This window comes from Lactuca virosa, chromosome 8 (genome assembly GCF_052849685.1).
Source record: "Lactuca virosa cultivar CGN04683 chromosome 8, Lactuca_virosa_CGN04683_v6, whole genome shotgun sequence".
NCBI lineage: Eukaryota > Viridiplantae > Streptophyta > Magnoliopsida > Asterales > Asteraceae > Lactuca > Lactuca virosa.
In genome coordinates this window covers 282693215-282711524 of record NC_136433.1, presented here as the reverse complement: position 1 = coordinate 282711524, position 18310 = coordinate 282693215, and the positions used below count along the sequence as shown (strand labels likewise).

At 33.7% G+C, this 18310-nt stretch overlaps 1 long non-coding RNA gene across 1 annotated transcript; it reads right to left on the bottom strand.

The window, feature by feature from the left end:
* Window positions 1-1424: 1424 nt before the first annotated feature.
* Window positions 1425-3240, bottom strand: LOC145128286 (uncharacterized). The gene is made up of 4 exons (XR_013716787.1): window positions 2727-3240; window positions 2285-2386; window positions 1736-1900; window positions 1425-1510 (listed from the first exon to the last, which is right to left on the bottom strand). It is a non-coding gene; the product is annotated as an uncharacterized LOC145128286 (long non-coding RNA).
* Between the last annotated feature and the right edge of the window lie 15070 nt (window positions 3241-18310).

The following is an 18310-nucleotide window of genomic DNA, read 5'->3' as shown; positions in this document are numbered from 1 at the left end:
TGTTTTGGGTTTAAAATACAAATATTCTTAGTTTTTGATTAAAATTAAAAATATATTTTTGTCTTGGGTTCAAAAGAATAGCATTGTTTTTGGGTAAAATATAAGTAGTTAAGTATTTTGTTTGTTTAGGTTAAATTTTTTTTTTATTTAAAAACATGTTCTAAAAAACACATAATGCATTGGTTGATCGAAGCTGGATTTTGGAAGAGTATTTTGTGTATATTGGATATGCATTTTAATTTGTTGATATTTTTTTGTGTGTTCTGTATAGGTTTTCTACCGATGGATTCATTGTACCGAAGTTATATCATTTATAGCTACATTTTTGGTACCCATGAAAAATGATGACGGTGAATAGTATTCTTTCGAATATGTGATAATCTAAAAAACACGTGGCAGACACAATTTTTTATTGCTCGATTTTACATTAGGTGCATGTGTATTTTTATTATATTGTTCGAATATGAAGAAATTGACAAAAAAAAATTGCTTCTTGTAATATATCAATTGTTTTTTTCATTTGTTGCATGCATGTAGGTTTTTTTTTTTTTTTTGATCAATTTAGAAAATGATCCAAAATCACTTATCGAATGTTTGTTTCGCTTTGGAACGATTTTGTCCATCCTATTTGTTGCCTAAATTGGTTATTTATTCTTATTCAGTTTATCATATTTAATTATTTATATATTTAAAATATCTTTATATATGGAAAAAAATATACTATTTTATTAATATATATGGTTTTAACTAACATAAAACATGAAAGTTAATAGAACTTAAAATAATAATAAATTTGCAAAAAAAATTATTTGAAACTAATGTTTTGTCTTTAACTATATAAAATGTTGTCTAACTATATAAAGTGTTGTCTGCAGCGGTATAATTTGTCAACCGCCAATAAACCTGATGTGATTGTACAAAAAGTAATTAGGCAATTTGGAATTCATTATCAACGGTAAAATTATATATGTTCAATCCATTCTTACAATTTCTATAAACTTTGAGTATAGTTTTGTTATTCTAACTTTTAGATGGAATAATTATGCCTCTTATAAATAAAAACTGACAAATAAAATATTATGTAATAACAAAACCATTACAAAATAACAATTAGTGGCTCGCTAAAGCGCTTTGACACTAAATACACCATTCCCTCTTATTTACGGTGAAAGCATAATGTAAAACATTTAATACAAGATTTTACCCAAATAAGAGTAAATTTGCATGAAACATATTTCAAAGTCTAAAATAACAAAGGTCATGAAATTGTGCTAACTAACTGACAAATGAAATCTAACTTGGGATTTCTTATGTAGGATTAGATAGTGATCTTACTATTGGGTTTTTCATACAATAAATGAAATGGTCTTTTTTATGTCTAAAAAAATGTGTGTGTGTGTATGGGGGGGGGGGGGGGGGGGGGGGGGGGAAGGGATTTTACACGTTAACGGAAAATGCACCATCTCACTGAATAAGCCTGGTTGTTCCTCTTTTTCTCTCCCGACGTACCCTATGTTCAAAAATCAAAATCCAAACACATTTAGTAAACCTAAAACATATTTTGAACTGATGTTAATGAGTTAAAGTAAAATTATAAAAACATTTGAGTTATATCAAAGGGGAAAACCAAAGCTTCGTCTTTGTATCTTATATGTTAGTGGAAGAAAACAAGCTTAATAGAAAAAGAACACTAAAATGAAGCATTGTATCAAAGTTTGAACAAAGCAAGGCTTACTTGTTGGAAGATTTTATTTTTTCACTAAATAGGTTCCTTTTCCCTTAATTTCTTCAATTATTGCTTGAGGGCCAGGGTTTCTGAAGAGCGCTTGCAAAACTCTACTTTTAGATGGCTCTGTCATTTTAACCTGATTCCATCGGTCCAAAACCATAACGAAATAACCTGCAAAAAAGGAATAACAAAATAAGAAATAGGCTTATTGGAAGAACAACACATGATTTAATAGATTTTTGAAGAAAATTTACAAGGTATTTGAACAATGAGCAGACTTTTAATACTGGAAAAAAAATTATAAGATAAAGAATCAAATTCACCTCAAATAGTACCAAAACAGTGAACCCATGTTTCAAGATTTCACTTAGGCGTTTTAACAAAGACTTGGGCTCATATAGAACTTTCAAAATAATACCATAATCATTGTTTTCAATAAGTAGATACCAACTATTAATACATGTAAGAACTAAAACTGAAGCATGTTTCCATTTCATCAACTCCAAAAACGGATTGCAGGCACACCATGTACTATCTAAACATCAGAATACGTACCATCACCCATAGCAAGCTGCATTTCATGTTGTGTATATGATTTTGAAAGATTTTTAATCGATTCGTGTCTATCCTCTTCAAATCGGAGCATCACCAAGTTATCTACACATGCAGAGAATAAAAACAAAAAATTCAATTTAGGGAGAAAAAATATATAAAAGACTTCAACTTATTGGGTCATTCCTTTCTCAAACCATAAATAATACCTTAAACACCTATTTTCCTACGTTCAAAATCAATCATGTTTGATGCGTCTGTGTATGTTGAAGAGGTAAAAGAAGAGATATAGAAAGGGTTTTGTTTTTGCAAACACACAGAGAGATAGAAGGGTAATCGGGGTGTTTTACCTCTTTTGAATTAAAAGAGGACGTCAACTGTAGATACTCATCATCTTCAAATAAATAAATAAAAACACCGGTCTTAAGGTAAATAAAGATGGTACCCGAATTGTTGTTGGTCTCTTGATCTACATCCATATCCATGAAATCGAAATCACAAGAGTGTCATGTGTTACAGAGTTTGACATACAAATGTATTTGTTGCTAAAAAAGAGAAACAAATTAGATATTTATTTACAGCAAAATAGTGGTCTTCATCAAGCCCTAATCACAAAAATTAAGAACTAAATTAAAACCCTGCATACAGAAGATACAGAGGAATAAGAGAAATAGAAACACTATTGATTTGGGGAGGGATAAAGATTGATAGAGATGTAGCGTTGCAGCGATGATGATGGAAACGGGAGACAGCGTTGGTGGCGGAGTGGAAGGGTGGTGCCGACAGTTTGGCAACTTCTTATGATTGTTGGTGGTGTTTGTAGGAGAATAATGTGAGGGCGGAGACAGAGTGGTGGTGCACTGGTGGTGGGGGAAAGCATCTGGTTATTTAGGTGGAACGATGTAGATGAAGTGGTAGTGCGAAGATGGCATCTAGGGTTTTGAGAGGAAGAACTGTAATCTTACTTCATGATGTAATTATACATTCGGTCAAAATTTGAAGAAGTAAGAGAAAGTTGAAAAGTTCTGCGCCGGGAAAGGTGGGCCAGAATAGACGAGATATAAGCTCAACTGGATTAGACCTATGGCCTACCGGTCAAAAGCCATTAAAAGATAAAGAAATGATGCATTCTGTAATTGTAATTTCAGCCTAAAAGTTTGGACTATTTAAATTATAATATTATTATATTAATGATTGGTTGTACTTTAAGCTTAGACACTTGAACGTCTTAAAAAAATATTATTATTATATTGAATCTATTATGGAAATAGTAAGATTTCTTTTATAAGATAGTATATATATATATATATATATATATATATATATATATATATATATATATATATATATATATATATCATCCTTAATAAATGAAAATAATTTTATCATTTATCATCCTATTATGCATTATGTCATATGTCATTTTAAGGTAAAATTTAGATTAAATATATGGATGTGTCATTTTGTGTTTTTTTCTATTTTATTAAATTTCATATAATACTTAAATGTAATAGTAAATAAGCATTTTAATTGTTATAAATTCAACTTTTCTTATAACTTCTAAAATTTTAAATTAAATCCAGTTATTTTAATTGTTTATTTATTTAATTTATTAGTTTAAATTTAAAAGATAAATAAGCATTTCAATTTTAATAATTAATATTTTACTTTTTGTTCTTATAAATTTAAATATTTTAAATTGTTAGATCTTCATGTTTGTTTATTTTTTTAAATAAACTCGCGTAATATATGAGTGTCACAACTATATATATATATATATATATATATATATATATATATATATATATATATATATATATATATATATATAGAGAGAGAGAGAGAGTAAATTACATGAATAGTCCATATAGTTTGTGGTAATCTGTGCTTATTCTCTAGCTTCTTTTTTTAACTCGGACGATCTCTATTATGTTTTTTTTATTACGTGTTTGGTCCCTACCATACCTAAAATGAAAATTCTGCCATTATTCACTTAATGTCTAATATATTTATTTTTGCATCTTATTATTTTTATTATTATCAAATAGTTAGGGCCCACAGATCACCCCTTTTCCCTTCCCTCCCTCAACATTTCTCTAAAATGCGAAGATTTTATAAAACCTCCTACAACCAACAATATATTCATGAATATTTGAGAATCAAACAAGCACTTGTGATCACTTTAGCTTCCAAGCTAGATAAAACACTCATCATCGTCTTGTCTAGAAATAAAAGACATAATCGTGCCCAAAAAAAACATAAATCAAACATGCTCATTAGTTAAAATTAAATTAGATGAACAAACAATAAAGTACTACAACATGTGCTTCTTGAAATTAAAATTTATTAAAACAAATTCAGTAACAATCAGATATTCAAAAACCCAAATACAATCCCTTACAAACGGATATGTGACTGTCTGACTACTGAGGAAATATGTAGAAAGAATTAAATCTTGAATCAAGCTTCCAACACTATGAATCTACCCTATTTCGACGACTTTTTTTAACCCTATGACAACGACAAGTCATCGGGATAGCTTATACTGACGACAAGTCGTCGGTACAAAGTCGTTGACATAGATGTCGTCGATATAGCTACCCCTACACCGACAACATGTCGTTTGCACAAGCTCTGTCGGGACTGATTTTCGAAGAAAAAAATAAAATTTTATTATTTACTTGTACCGACGACATGTCGTCGGGACAAGGGTAATATCAATTACAATCTGATTAGCAACTGAAGGTTTATCATACCAATAAATCTAAGTCCAATTTGGTCAAAACAACAAAAGATTTAGTACCAAAGACAACCAAAGATTAATAGGAAGATACCAAAATCAGATTCTATACTATTCAACATGAACCATCATCATACAAGATTCATAAAACATCACCATTGAGTTAAACCTTCAATCAGACAAAGTATACTAACCAGGTGTCGGATCCATAAACGAGATAGAGATATGAACAAACCTGCAACTTCCGGTGAGGATACATAAATCAAACTTGGATCAATAATCATGCTTTATTCTTAAACCAAAATCGCAGAATCTTGGTGGAATAGGGCATGATGGTAGGAAACATGATGCATGTCGTCGATGGTGGAATAGGGCATGATGAGAGTTCGTGGTGTTGGAGATGATTTCGAATTAGGGTCTAGAACCATCAATTGTTTCCCTGTGACGACCGAGGATCTGCGCTTGACGACTTCAATCTGTTGGAGGTCGAGAACCATCGTACGAAAGAAGAGAAAACAAGAGGATATAGAGGAGGTATGTAAAGTTTGTGGGTGGGGCCCACTACATTCTAACAATATATAAAAATCAAAAAAAGAATTGAATACACTACAAGAAAAATACCCTTTAATGACACGCATTGCGTGTCATAAAAGGGTACAGATGACACACAAATGCGTGTCAAAGAAGGTCATGTCATAAAGGAAGACAACACGCATTTGCGTGTCGTAACCTTACGACGTGCATTTACGACACGCATTTACGACACGCAATGCGTATCATTAAAGCCCCTGTCAAGAAAGGTCATGTCATAAATGCAGATGACACACATTTTTGCGTATCGTAAATTTAAATGTTTAAAAAAATATTTATAAATTTACTAATTTTCAAATTAAATTTGCATTTAATGTCTCATAATAGAAAATAAAATACCATATAAAAAAATATAATCCATTGCACAAAATTTAATGTCATACAAATCTATTTCTTACAATAAATGTATCAACATCATTCATCTAATCTATTTTGTGTTTCATACAAAAAATCTATTTCGGTAGTACAACTAACGATTGAAATGAAGAATGCAACTCTTGTATATCTGCAAAAAAACTTGAAAAAAACAACAAAGATTTAATGTTTATATATAACAAGAACATATTAAATGCAGATAATAACAAGAGCTAATAGGAAGTCATTTTCTATTCCCTTCTCAGTATGTGATGATTGGGGCTGTTGATTGCAATAATTAAGCATCTGCTTTTGATGAAAGTAGATGCCATTTTCACAAAATAGTTTCCTTTATGCAACAACAATATCAATATCATATCCAAGATGTTAGTCACGCATACCTGAAACTAAAACTAATTTATATCTTGCATTTATACCAAAAACATATATACATAAAATAAAGGAAGAATTAGAAAATCCATTTTGGTGCTTTCAATGGCAGAAATGGAAATCACTTCTGGAATATTGGATATGGCTTGTACATCTGAGGAACCGAAGGTGAAGGAAGTAGGGACCTGGCTATGGGAAAGGACTGTTATACCCTTCTTTCTAGAAATTCAAACCATAGAAGTGCAAGAAAATCAAACAGCAAAGAAAGTCAAAAAAACATATATTTGTCTTAGATTTTCTTCTCATGGTTCGCGTATCATTAAAGGGCTATTTTCTAGTAGTGATAAGGGCAGTATGATCGTTTCTAGTCTAGTAGGGACTAAAGACGTAACATAAAAACATAACAGGACTGTCTGAGTTAAAGAAAGATTTTAGGGACTAAGCGTACAGTTTACCCAATCTTTGCATTTATAGCGGTCCAAAATCAAATAATGGTCAAGGGTCGTTATTCAATATATATGTTATCGCGGTGGGGATATCAGTGGGATATCGGTATTTTTATATTACGTATAATTTATATATATATATATATATATATATATATATATATATATATATATATATATATACACACTAAACATAAAACATATATAAATATAATAGCAACTAGCAAATTCAAAAAGTGTCAATGTTTTAGACATAATCTAATCGAAACATAATTTAATAATAAGCCATGAAATCTTCTTCCGAGTCCACATCAACCAAGACATCCAATTGTTTATCAAGATCTTCCACTTCAATTCTAATATCATCATTAGCATCATCTCTATAGCTCTCTCCTTTGCTCCTAGTTGTTACCCTAACTTCTTCGTTTCTTCCCATTTTCTCTTGTGTAGCTGACTAAAGAAGACCATCTCTACCATCAACAAACAATTGAAGCTTAACTTCTGTTGGAATAATCCAATCATCATTTTCCTCTACGTCTCTCAACAAAATAGGATCCAAATATCTATTAGCTTTCTATGAATTAAATCACCTTTGTAACCTTGTGTTGTAGTGGACGAATACAAGCTCATTAAGTTTTTGCTGCAAAAGACAATTTCTTTTCTTTGAATGTAACTGCACATAAAGAATAAAAGAATTACTTAATGAAGTAAATAAGTTAAATTTAATATTATTTATAAAAAGTACTTGGTAGAAAGCAATTACATTGTCAAATGCACTCCAATTGTGTTCATAAGGTGAAGCACTACATGTCTGACTAAGGACTATGATAGTAAATGTTTGGAGCAAAGGTGTGTTGATCCCATAAGTACGCCACCATATTTCTACATTTTATAAATAAATGAAATGGCCTAATAAAAATTATGCTATAAAAACATGTGAATATATTTAAAATGTTTTACATAGATGGTGCAACTTTCTTCCTAGCCCTTATAGCAGCTAGAGATCTAAATTGCCCAACTGAATCAATGTATAGATTCAAGTCTTGCCTCACTTTATCATTGTCATCATTATCGGGCACTATACGATCAATAGCAACATAAAGTCTCGTCGCAATGTCTCTGAATTGTATAAAACTGGGTTGCAAACCTAGTTACACAAGACCTATGCATCTCTTAGTTCTTCATCAACTTCCTCACCAGATTAAGAATTCTTCCGTGATTGTAAATGTAAGCCACAATTGCTCTTGCATCAGTCAAAGTATTTTTTTATCTTCTGTATTTTCTCAACAATATCTCTTATCATGATATTCACACAATGTGTTGCACATGGAGTCCAAAACAACTTAGGATGTTGTTCTTCTAAAATCTTTCTAGCATCTTTAAAGTTTGACCCTTTGTCTGTAATGAACTATAAGAAATAATAAAGAATTAATTAATAACATGAACATAAATTTAAAATAACAAATAATATTTAGAAAACTGGAAAGCAAAACTACCTGCACAATGTTCTCCTCTCCAACATATTTTATCACCTCATTTATCATCTACACAATCAATTGAGCATTCTTCACATGCTCTGATGCATCAATTGATTTCATGAAACCATTCCAAGAGGACAATTGACTAAGAAGTTTATCAAACATCTTCCTTTACCGTCTATCAGACATAATGCTACATCAATATTCCTCCCAATGTGGTCGGAACGAATCCACAAAGTTTTGAGTATCTTCTAAATGTTTTTTCATCAATGTGACACAGATATTATGATAAGATGGAGCTGGCATACCTAATATAAAGTCATAAAATTAAGTATTTAAGTAATAATCAAATAACCAATAAATCTTTAATCACATTTAAATACCTCTCCCATATTCTCCAATGGAATTGATCATATCTTGGAAACCTTCGTCACGTACGACATTGAAGGGTAAACCAACCGAATAAGCCCAAGTTGCAATTTTATCCCAATAATTCATCTTTAACTTTTCTTTTATTGGATTATTTTTATCAAGTGTACTTTGGTTTGTTTTTCCATGATTAGTCTTATAAATTGTATCGAGAGGACCTCACACGTTGCTAGCACCCACAAATTTCTTTTTTTTTTGAAACATTTCTTTTTGCACTAACTTCTTGTACGTCGACTTCCTCATCCTCATCTTCATCAAAAAGATCAAATGTGTTTGATCTAAGAATTTGTAACTTTCTTTTCTTTTTTTGTATCTTTTCTTTTTCTTTAATTGATGTCATGACTTTCTTTTGGATATCCACAGTTACATTTGGACAATCGATGACTTGTCCTCCGGTATGAGTAAGATATTGCTTCAACCGTATGATTCCTACACTTACCTTCTTACCACGTAATGTGCACCAAATTCTTTGTTTTTTCGAGAGATCTCTCCACTCTCCCCATTCCCATGCCATATCTCCATTCAAACATTTTGAGCCGGTTCCGACATCAGACCATATTGTATTATTGTTTGTGTTTGTAGGGTTTATAGATGCATATGAGTATGGACCATCCATTATCAAACCTGTTGCGAAAAGCACGATCATTAACAAAGTAACAAAACAACGGGATCATTTAAGAATTAAGTACTTAATACTTATTAAAATTTTACAACAACATGATCAAAGAAATTTGTAGCAACAAGCAACTTAACAGTTAAAACTTAAGTATTTAACACGATATAACAATAACATGATCGGTTAATGTTTAAAACCTTGAATCCATGGCTTTATAGTAACAACTAAGTTAAGAAAAATAGACAACATATTGCAGAAACTAAATTACTGAAGATTAAGAGTAGGAGGGTAGCATCATAACATCAATAAGTTAGTTTACTTATTTAGCTTAAAAATAAAAATTGATGGAAGAACCAAAGAAAAAAGATACTTGTTGAAGACGAAGAACAGTAGCTCCTTAGCTACTTAATAGTGGAAGAACCGAAGAAGAATAAAGGAACAAGAGTTGTCGCACCACATACCAAAGGAATCACAAATCAGTTGAAGTCGCAGATCGATGTTGTCGAGGGTTGAATATGAACAAATACAATCTGATTGAAAAAGCTACGTATATGATTGGGAATTTGGGATTAAGACTTTAGGTGTATGGGATTATGAGTTCGTAAATTAATTCCAAAAAAAATCAATGTTTATTAGCTTATCCACAATTTGGCCTGAAAATAGATTTACTGGAAAATCGGTGATATAACCGATATTTATGAATCAAAATAGTACTCAAATATCGGTAATTATCGTCGATATTTGCGGTTCCGGTATCCTGGGCCGATATTTGATACCAATATTTTGAAAGGTACCGATAACCGATATCTCACCTAGATAGCACCAATATTAACAGCCGAGTACCCAATATCACAAGGACCATCCATGTAATTTACTCATATATATATATATATATATATATATATATATATATATATATATATATATATATATATATATATATATATAAAGAGAGAGAGAGAGAGAGAGAGAGAGAGAAAAGAGAGATAGAGGGAGAGAGGGGGAGTGTGTGTGTGTGTATGTGTATGTGTTATGATAAAATGTAAATCACAAGTATAGTGTAAGTGATGTTGGCCTTCGAATGCCTTATATGCAGATCTAAAAAAAGGTTATTTCTTTAATTAGTTTGATTGGTGTTATAACCCTTCACAAGAATGTGTCAAATTCATGTAATTCTAGCTTCTTGCTAGCTTGTTTTGTATAAATTTCTTGTTGTTCAAGAAAAAAAACAAGTATAGTGTGTGTGTGTGACCAAATTGTGGTTATTACATTAAAATAATAAAAGGTTGTGATCTTAATATAGATGTTATTATCATGTAATAACATTTACTATATAGTTTGACTTAATTAATTATAAAGGTAAATATGACATTTTACTAAGAGAGAAATTTAATATTGTCTTTATTTTAGGAAACTAATTCAAATTAATTAATATAATCAAATGAAATCTTGGATTTTATTCAACATAATCAAATTAAATTAGATTTTTTTTAATATGACTTTCATTCAACACTTTCAAATATGGTTTCCAATTCCGTCTCAGATATATTTCTTTCATTCAAGAGATCTTTTTAGAATCAACAATCTTAATGAATACAAATGCATATGTTCAAGAATAACAATTTCCATCAAAATAATAATAATTCCTATTACAAATTACAAATAGAAGAAAATGCCTACTTTAATAATAAGTATGAATTGCATTCATTATCTACAAAATTCCAATCATTCTTAAAAATGTGATAAGATTGAATGAGAATGGGTGACAATGAGTGAGAAAATTTTGAGAATGATATATAATTTCACAAATCACATGCATTCTTAAAGAATAAACTAAATTGCATACATTCTCAAAATATAATATAAGTATATTCTATAAGAATTAAAAAGAACTTGATGCTAGTAATATATTTGAATAAATAAAATAAATTATTGAAAAAAAATAAGAGACATTCTTGAAAGGAATATGAAATATTCTTTAAAAGTAAATAACATTATGAAAGAATAAGAATTATAAAAGAATATCATTCTGAAAGAATATATGCAAAAGATGGTCACGAACACAGGTTGTGTTCTAATGGTGGTTTTGGATGTGAAGCTAGTGATGAACAAGGTTGTGTTTCGACGGTGGTATTGGTTGGTAATCGGTTGTGTATGGTGGTTGAAGAACCAGTAAGGTGGCTTAGAGGGGGCTTGTCATTAATTTTTTTCTTGGCCTAAGCAAGAAGGTTTCGATGGTAGTTTCTCCGATTGATATAGATTATCACATGCATAACCATTCTCTTATGCCACCTACATGCATAAAAATCCCATTATCAAGACTTCATCATCGCAAACCACCTCCATCAGCCATTGTTAATTCTTTAAAAATTAGAGTTCATTCTCTAAGAATCAAAAGATAATTCTTTAAGAATGCATTAAATAACAAAAGCATTAAAATGCTATTATATTTCTCAAAATCTGGGATGAATTTTGGTCTTTAGAAAGAAGCAATAAAACCATTTTTGGAATAAATATACTACAATATGAACTAATATTTTGAAAAAAAAAAGGTATGAATGTAACATTATTAGCTGATCACCATCTTCTTTTCACTTGAATCATGCATTTAATGAAAAAAAGGTATGAAAACATGTAAAAGTGTGAACTTTTTCATTTAAATTTTCAATATAAATAAAAAAGATAGATATCAAAGAACTCAAGATCTTTTAAAGGTGAACTTACTTCTATTTCCACATAGAAAGAAGACATGTGTCCTTAAGTCTATTTTCTCTGTTTGTGGATGTAGCATTTGTATGTAATTATTGCATCATCATAAGTAGAATATGCCCATGAATTTAGAGTAGATACCGAGGATATTGATTAAAAAGTAGGAGATTAAATCGGATGAGAAATACTCACATGAACAAACTAAAGAAGAAGACACTCCCAAACATTCATATCAGCAGAATGATCCATGGATAATTGAGATAAAAGCTAATACAAAGTTAATGATAATAAACAAAATATAATCTAGATCCTATTCATAGGTTCACTGGGAAATGGAATTTGGGGATTAACATACCTTATAAGCACTAACATAAACTTTGTTACATAACATGTCTTTTACCATTCCACATAATCGAACTAAAGTGTTTGGTTGAACACGATGAACAGTTGATGATGTTAGTATAGGACCAAGATAAGGTGGTACAAAAACATAATCAAAAGTAGTAGTAAGTAAACTTAAAAACAAATGAACAACCTAAAAATTCATAAACGAAAGAGCTTTCTCTAGATTAAATAAAGGAACTTGCATAACAACTTAAAGATACATATATTGAAATACGAAGAAAGATTTTTTAGTAATTCATAATGTAAAACCCTTTTTGTAAGTTGATAATATAAATAGTTAATTAGTTGTCACTCGTATTGTTTATGTTAAGAGCTTAATGTAGTAAGAAGACAATTTTGTTATTTTGTGCATTTTATGAGTTTTAGCTAATTTCTTTGTAAACTTGAGCTGATAACATTGTTATACTGATAGAGATAGTTGTTTGAGCTCATTTATATTATGAGTTGTATCTGCTAAAAAGGGAAATTATAATAATAGGGTAAATTTGGAAATAAAAAGAAGTCTTGAACTGACCTCCATTACGCGACGTGTAATATAGATTTACGTGGTGCGTGCATTTGACGTAAGGCAAGGATTTGTGTTGTAATTTAAAGAGTAACAATGTACTTTACATATATACAATGCGTAGGGCAAGGAAACACAACACATTATATATTGCCATGTTCAGAACCAAGACAAGTAGAACACAACGGGTACCATAGAATTACATGGCCCTTTAGGGTTCGTTTGATGTAAAATTTTGTTGTATGTTGCTATATTGGTTAAGGTCAATGTACTTTATAACTACGCGACATGTAGTGTTAGAATACACAAAATGTTCAAAGTACAATGTCAAAGCGGTAGAGGAGTAACATGACGTGTTAGAAATCTATGCAACACATGATAGAACACGTGGTCTACCAAGTTAGTATGTGACATGTAAATTCCTATATAGGAAAAGAAACCAAGAAATCAATCATTTGCTCAATATCCTCCCAAAAACACTCCAAAAGCAAAACAATGAACATCTAGTGATTTTGAGTTGAAAAGGTGGGGAAAAGAAGGGGAAACAATAAGGAATTCAGATGTGTTGATCATTACACCAATTGATTAATGGCAATTATCTCATTCCCTTGATAAATCCATCTTAATGAGATAAGTTGATTTCAGAGTTAAAATGTCAAACTAAGAGACATATGGACTAATAATGTGATTATGGTAGTAATTAGGGGCAATTGTGCCAAAATAGAAAATAATGAATAAGAAGCCTTATTTTATCAGTCTCTTTATTTACTTGTTGCCCAATTCGCTCCTCTTCCCATAACATTTTACATCTTGATCAAAAACAAAAACATAGCCACCATCTCCAAAAACTGGTGCTCGAAAAAGTTAATACAAAGCAAGATCGTCATCTACGATGGTGAGAAGGGTGAGGAACAAGACAACTAGGGAAAAAGACGAGGTGGAGACGTTGCTGTTTTGCTACATAGTGATCATAAGATGGCCATTAGGTGGCGGCAGTGGTTTCTGCCATCGAGAAGAGAGACGAACGAGAAAGAGAGAGAGAGAGGTGGGTGTGGATGGGGAGATGGTGAATGCGACTGTCGTTAGCGTTAGGGATATGGGTTTTTTTCATTTTTTTCAAAATAGTATTAACTGAAGAAAGTCTATAATAAATAAAAAAGGGTAAATAAGTCTTTTTATGTGGATGATTGACCAACCACGATAACAATTGAAACCGCAAGGACCTTCCATGAGACCGAAAAGAATTTGGGACTAAACATCATAATCTAGGGAAACCATATGGACAATTTATGAAGAATTGTCTTTTTTAAACATCACAATTTGTTATTTAAAAATTTAAATATCATTAGTTGTTATTTAATTTACAATGAAGTTGAACAAGTGCATGACATTAATTGGTCTGACCATAAAATACATCCAAATCCACAAATATATATTCTAAAAGTCTCACGTGCTCGCTATAAGTTCATCTTTTCCTTATCGTTTCTGTCATCCGGAGAGTATCGAATTAATGAGGTGATACTTGATACAATTAGTATATATGTATCAAAACAAATTTTTATGCAAGGTCATTTATATGAGGCTGTTTCATTCTAAGTTCATATGAAGATATGATAGATAAGACTTAATAAAAACATTATTTACAAAGAACTGTGTAACACTCCAAATCAGGTAAATACCGTTTGTACCCTTAAAATGAAAAAGTATAGTATAATGGTCCCTTACATACGTTGGGCGTACTTCAGGAGTACGCTTGGTGTACTAAGGATGGATGATTGCGATGGGTCAGCACATACGCTGGGCGTACCAAAGGGTACGCAGGGCGTAGGTGACGAATATTCAAAACCCTAACTCTCGGAGTTGACACCTATTTAAACATCCTTAAGTCTCTTGGACCAAACCCTAATCAACCTCCATAGCCTCATTTCGCCCTTTCACCCCAGATTTCTTTGTGAGAGTGTTCTTGAGCTTAAAGAGTGTATTTGTGGCTATTTTAGAGATTATCCAAGAAGAAGAAGAAGTTAGTGAGCAAGCTTGGTGTGGCATTGAGCTTCAAGATCTTTCATCTAGTTCATCTTGAGGAGCTTCTGGAGGTATAAAGTCTTAATCTTGGCATCTTATTCATTAGATTGATCATCTCTTGGGAGTTTTAGAAACTCCAGAGCTTAGGAAGAGTAGATCTGAGGTCTCTTAGTTTATTCATACCATAAAAATGCAGTCTTGATGAGTATTTTGACCTCATGCATGAGTTAAGACCCTTGGAAAAGTCTTAATGGGTTATAAGGGGGTTGTTGGGAACATATGGAACATGCAAAGGCATAAAGTTGTCAACTTTATGCCTTAAGACATCTTAATGGACTCAGAACTAAAGTTAGACGTCAAAATCCCAATCATTAAGAGCTTAATGGTCGTTTGTGCATGTCTGACTGGTACCCCGCACGTAGTAGCATGTACGCAGCGCGTACTGCTTAAGGAACTAGTACATTGAGCGTACTGGAGTGGTACGTAAGGCGTACGCACTCAGATGAGTTTTGGGCTGGTTTTGGGCCCGCAAGCCATCTAGCCTTATTCAACGTTGGGTTTGGACTCCTTTTTTAGTTTTGGGTTGATTTTGGTATTTTGGAGCCATACTTGTTTTGGTTGGGCCTTAGTGGGCCATGTGGCCCATTAATAGCTTTGGACATGGACTTTGAGCCCATCAGCAAAGGAAAGACTCTTGGGCCCATTAATAGCTTTGGACATGGACTTAGGCTTAGGTAATTGGGCTCTTTAATTAGATTGTATTTAATCCTAATTTTGAGTTAATGGCATTATTGTTCAACACGGGTGGTTTCGGACTGTTAGGCGAGCAGCTTTCGTGTTCAGCAGACCAAGGTGAGTCTCCTCACCATACCAATGGGTCGAAGGCACCAAGGCCGACCCATTTTGTGATATGTGGTACACTAGTTGATGTAGTGATATGTGGTATACTAGTTTGTTATATGTTATGTGGTATGCTAGTTGTTTCTGTGATATTTGCATGAAAGACCATGGGGGAGCCCATGGAACTTGGATATCAGACCATGTGGGGGAGCCCATGGCATTCCAGGTAAAGACCATAGGGGAGCCCATGGTACTTGGATATCATACCATGTGGGGGAGCCCATGGCTTTCCAGCTAAAGACCATGGGGGAACCCATGGCAAATAGGTGTAAAACCTTGGGGGAGCCCACGACATCCTGGAGTAAGACCCTGGGGGAGCCCATGACATCCCTATATGTTATATGAATGGCTTATGTGATTGATATGGATTATATGATTATGTGGATTACATGATTATATGATTATGTGGATTATGTGGGGTATGCCCTGGGGAACTCACTAAGCGTTAGCTTACAGTTTGTTGGTTGTTTCAGGTACTTCAGGATCTAAGGGCAAGGGCCCGACGTGATGGCGTGGCATGCACTCTCTGGCGTTTTATCTGGGTCACTCTGATATTATGAATAATTTATATCTTATGGAAATGATTTGATTATTAAAAATGAAAAAAATTATCGAAAATTTGGGTTATTACAAGTTGGTATCAGAGCCTTGGTTTGAGGGATTCGGGCACACTCTCGGGTGTGTCAAAACCCAAACTGAGAAATGGAAAAAAAATTGTTTTCAAAAATCAAAGTAAAAAACGTTTTAAAACCGAAAAAGGGAGAGTGCAATGCGCGTAATTGGCCTAGCTCAAGTAAGTGGTTTCCCCAATATGTTAGCCATGCTATATTTGGAATGTGATAGTCGTATGGATTTTGCTATGTGTATGCTTTAAAAATTGTATACAGTTAGGATCTTATAGCCTTGGAATAATTGATTTGGCCTTATATCCTGTTCCTTGTTTGGTTGTGGTCCTAGGGTAGAGTCTGCTATTCGACAGTCTATTTGATCCTGTTCTATGTATAATTTGCATGCATAAGGCAACATGTTATGATTGATTTAAGTTCTGGTTGATAGGATTGAGCAAATCTTAGGATAGCCTAGGTTTTGAGTTATGCGTAGTTTGTGAGATATGTTTTGTTCTGGGACGAATTAGAGTTATCAAGTAGAGCCTTGGGGAAGGTACAGGTAGGTGTGGAAGGTAGTATTGGGCCCGTACTACTGAAAGCACAGGACTTGTACCCGAATTAATGTTAGATCTGGAAGCTCTAAGGAGAACCGGTGTGGAAGGATTACCGTTTTGAATATCTTGATCATTCTGTCTTATGGTATTTCAGCACAGTATGGTGATGACACGTCATGGAGCAGGGGGATCGAGATCAGGATCTGGGTCGGGCTACGCTACTGAGCCCCTTGATGAGAGGTTGCGCGAGCTTATCGCAGCCGAGGTTACGAGGGGAATTCTTGACGCTACCCCTGTGATTTTTGGGACCATCAAGGAAGGTATGATGGAGATCATAGAGGAGCGGCTCAGGTCGTTCCGAGCTGAGATTGCTGCAGGCCAGGTCGGGGCCCGAACTCCCTCGTTCCGGGAGTGTAAGGCGTGCGAGGCGGCGGAGTTATTTGGGGTCAGGGACCCCATAGTTAGTCAACGTCGGGCGGCAAACATGGAGAATGCCTACCACACGAGCTCTTGCCCCGAGGCGGCAAAAGTGGGGTTTGCTTGGTGCATGTTGAGGGACCGAGCCAAGGATTGGTGGGAGTAGGTGACCCACAAGGTTGGATCAGCTGGAGTGGATGAGATGTCATGGTACGTGTTTGTTAGGCGTTTTGAGTTGGAGTTTGCACCATCCATTGAGGTGCAACAGATTGTAAGGGAGTTCCAGGAGCTACAGCAGACCACCAAGACTGTGGCGGAGATCACCGCCAAGTTTCGGGAACGAGTATAATTGATCTTGCAGTATGCTGCGGATGAGGATATGAGGAGGAAGAGGTATCATTCCATGATGAGGGATGATATCCATGAGTTCGTGAGCTTTTCAGGGTGCAGGTACCCTGGATGAGATGGTGGATCAGGTCAGGGAGCGGGAGATGGAGTTGGAGTTCCGCACCAAGCGGAAGCTAGAGCAGGTCCAGACAGCTGTAGGTCAGGCTAAAAATCCTAAGACCTCTGATTCTTCTAGTAGGGGAAAGAAGGGTTGTAGCCGGTGTTCCAAGTGCGGTAAGCCACATAATGGGGCTTGTCGAGCAGCAGGCTCGGGATGTTACACGTGTGGCCAACCGGGCCACCTGAGTAGGGATTTCCCCAACAAGGGCTTGATTTGTTTCCACTGCAACCAGATCATCCATAAAATGGCTGATTGTCCGAGGTTGCAGGGAGGAGGAGGAGTAGTGGCGGCGCCTGCGCCTTCCACAATGAGGATCACTGATGGTCGCCCTGCCAAGGTGGAAGCTCCTGCGGTGAA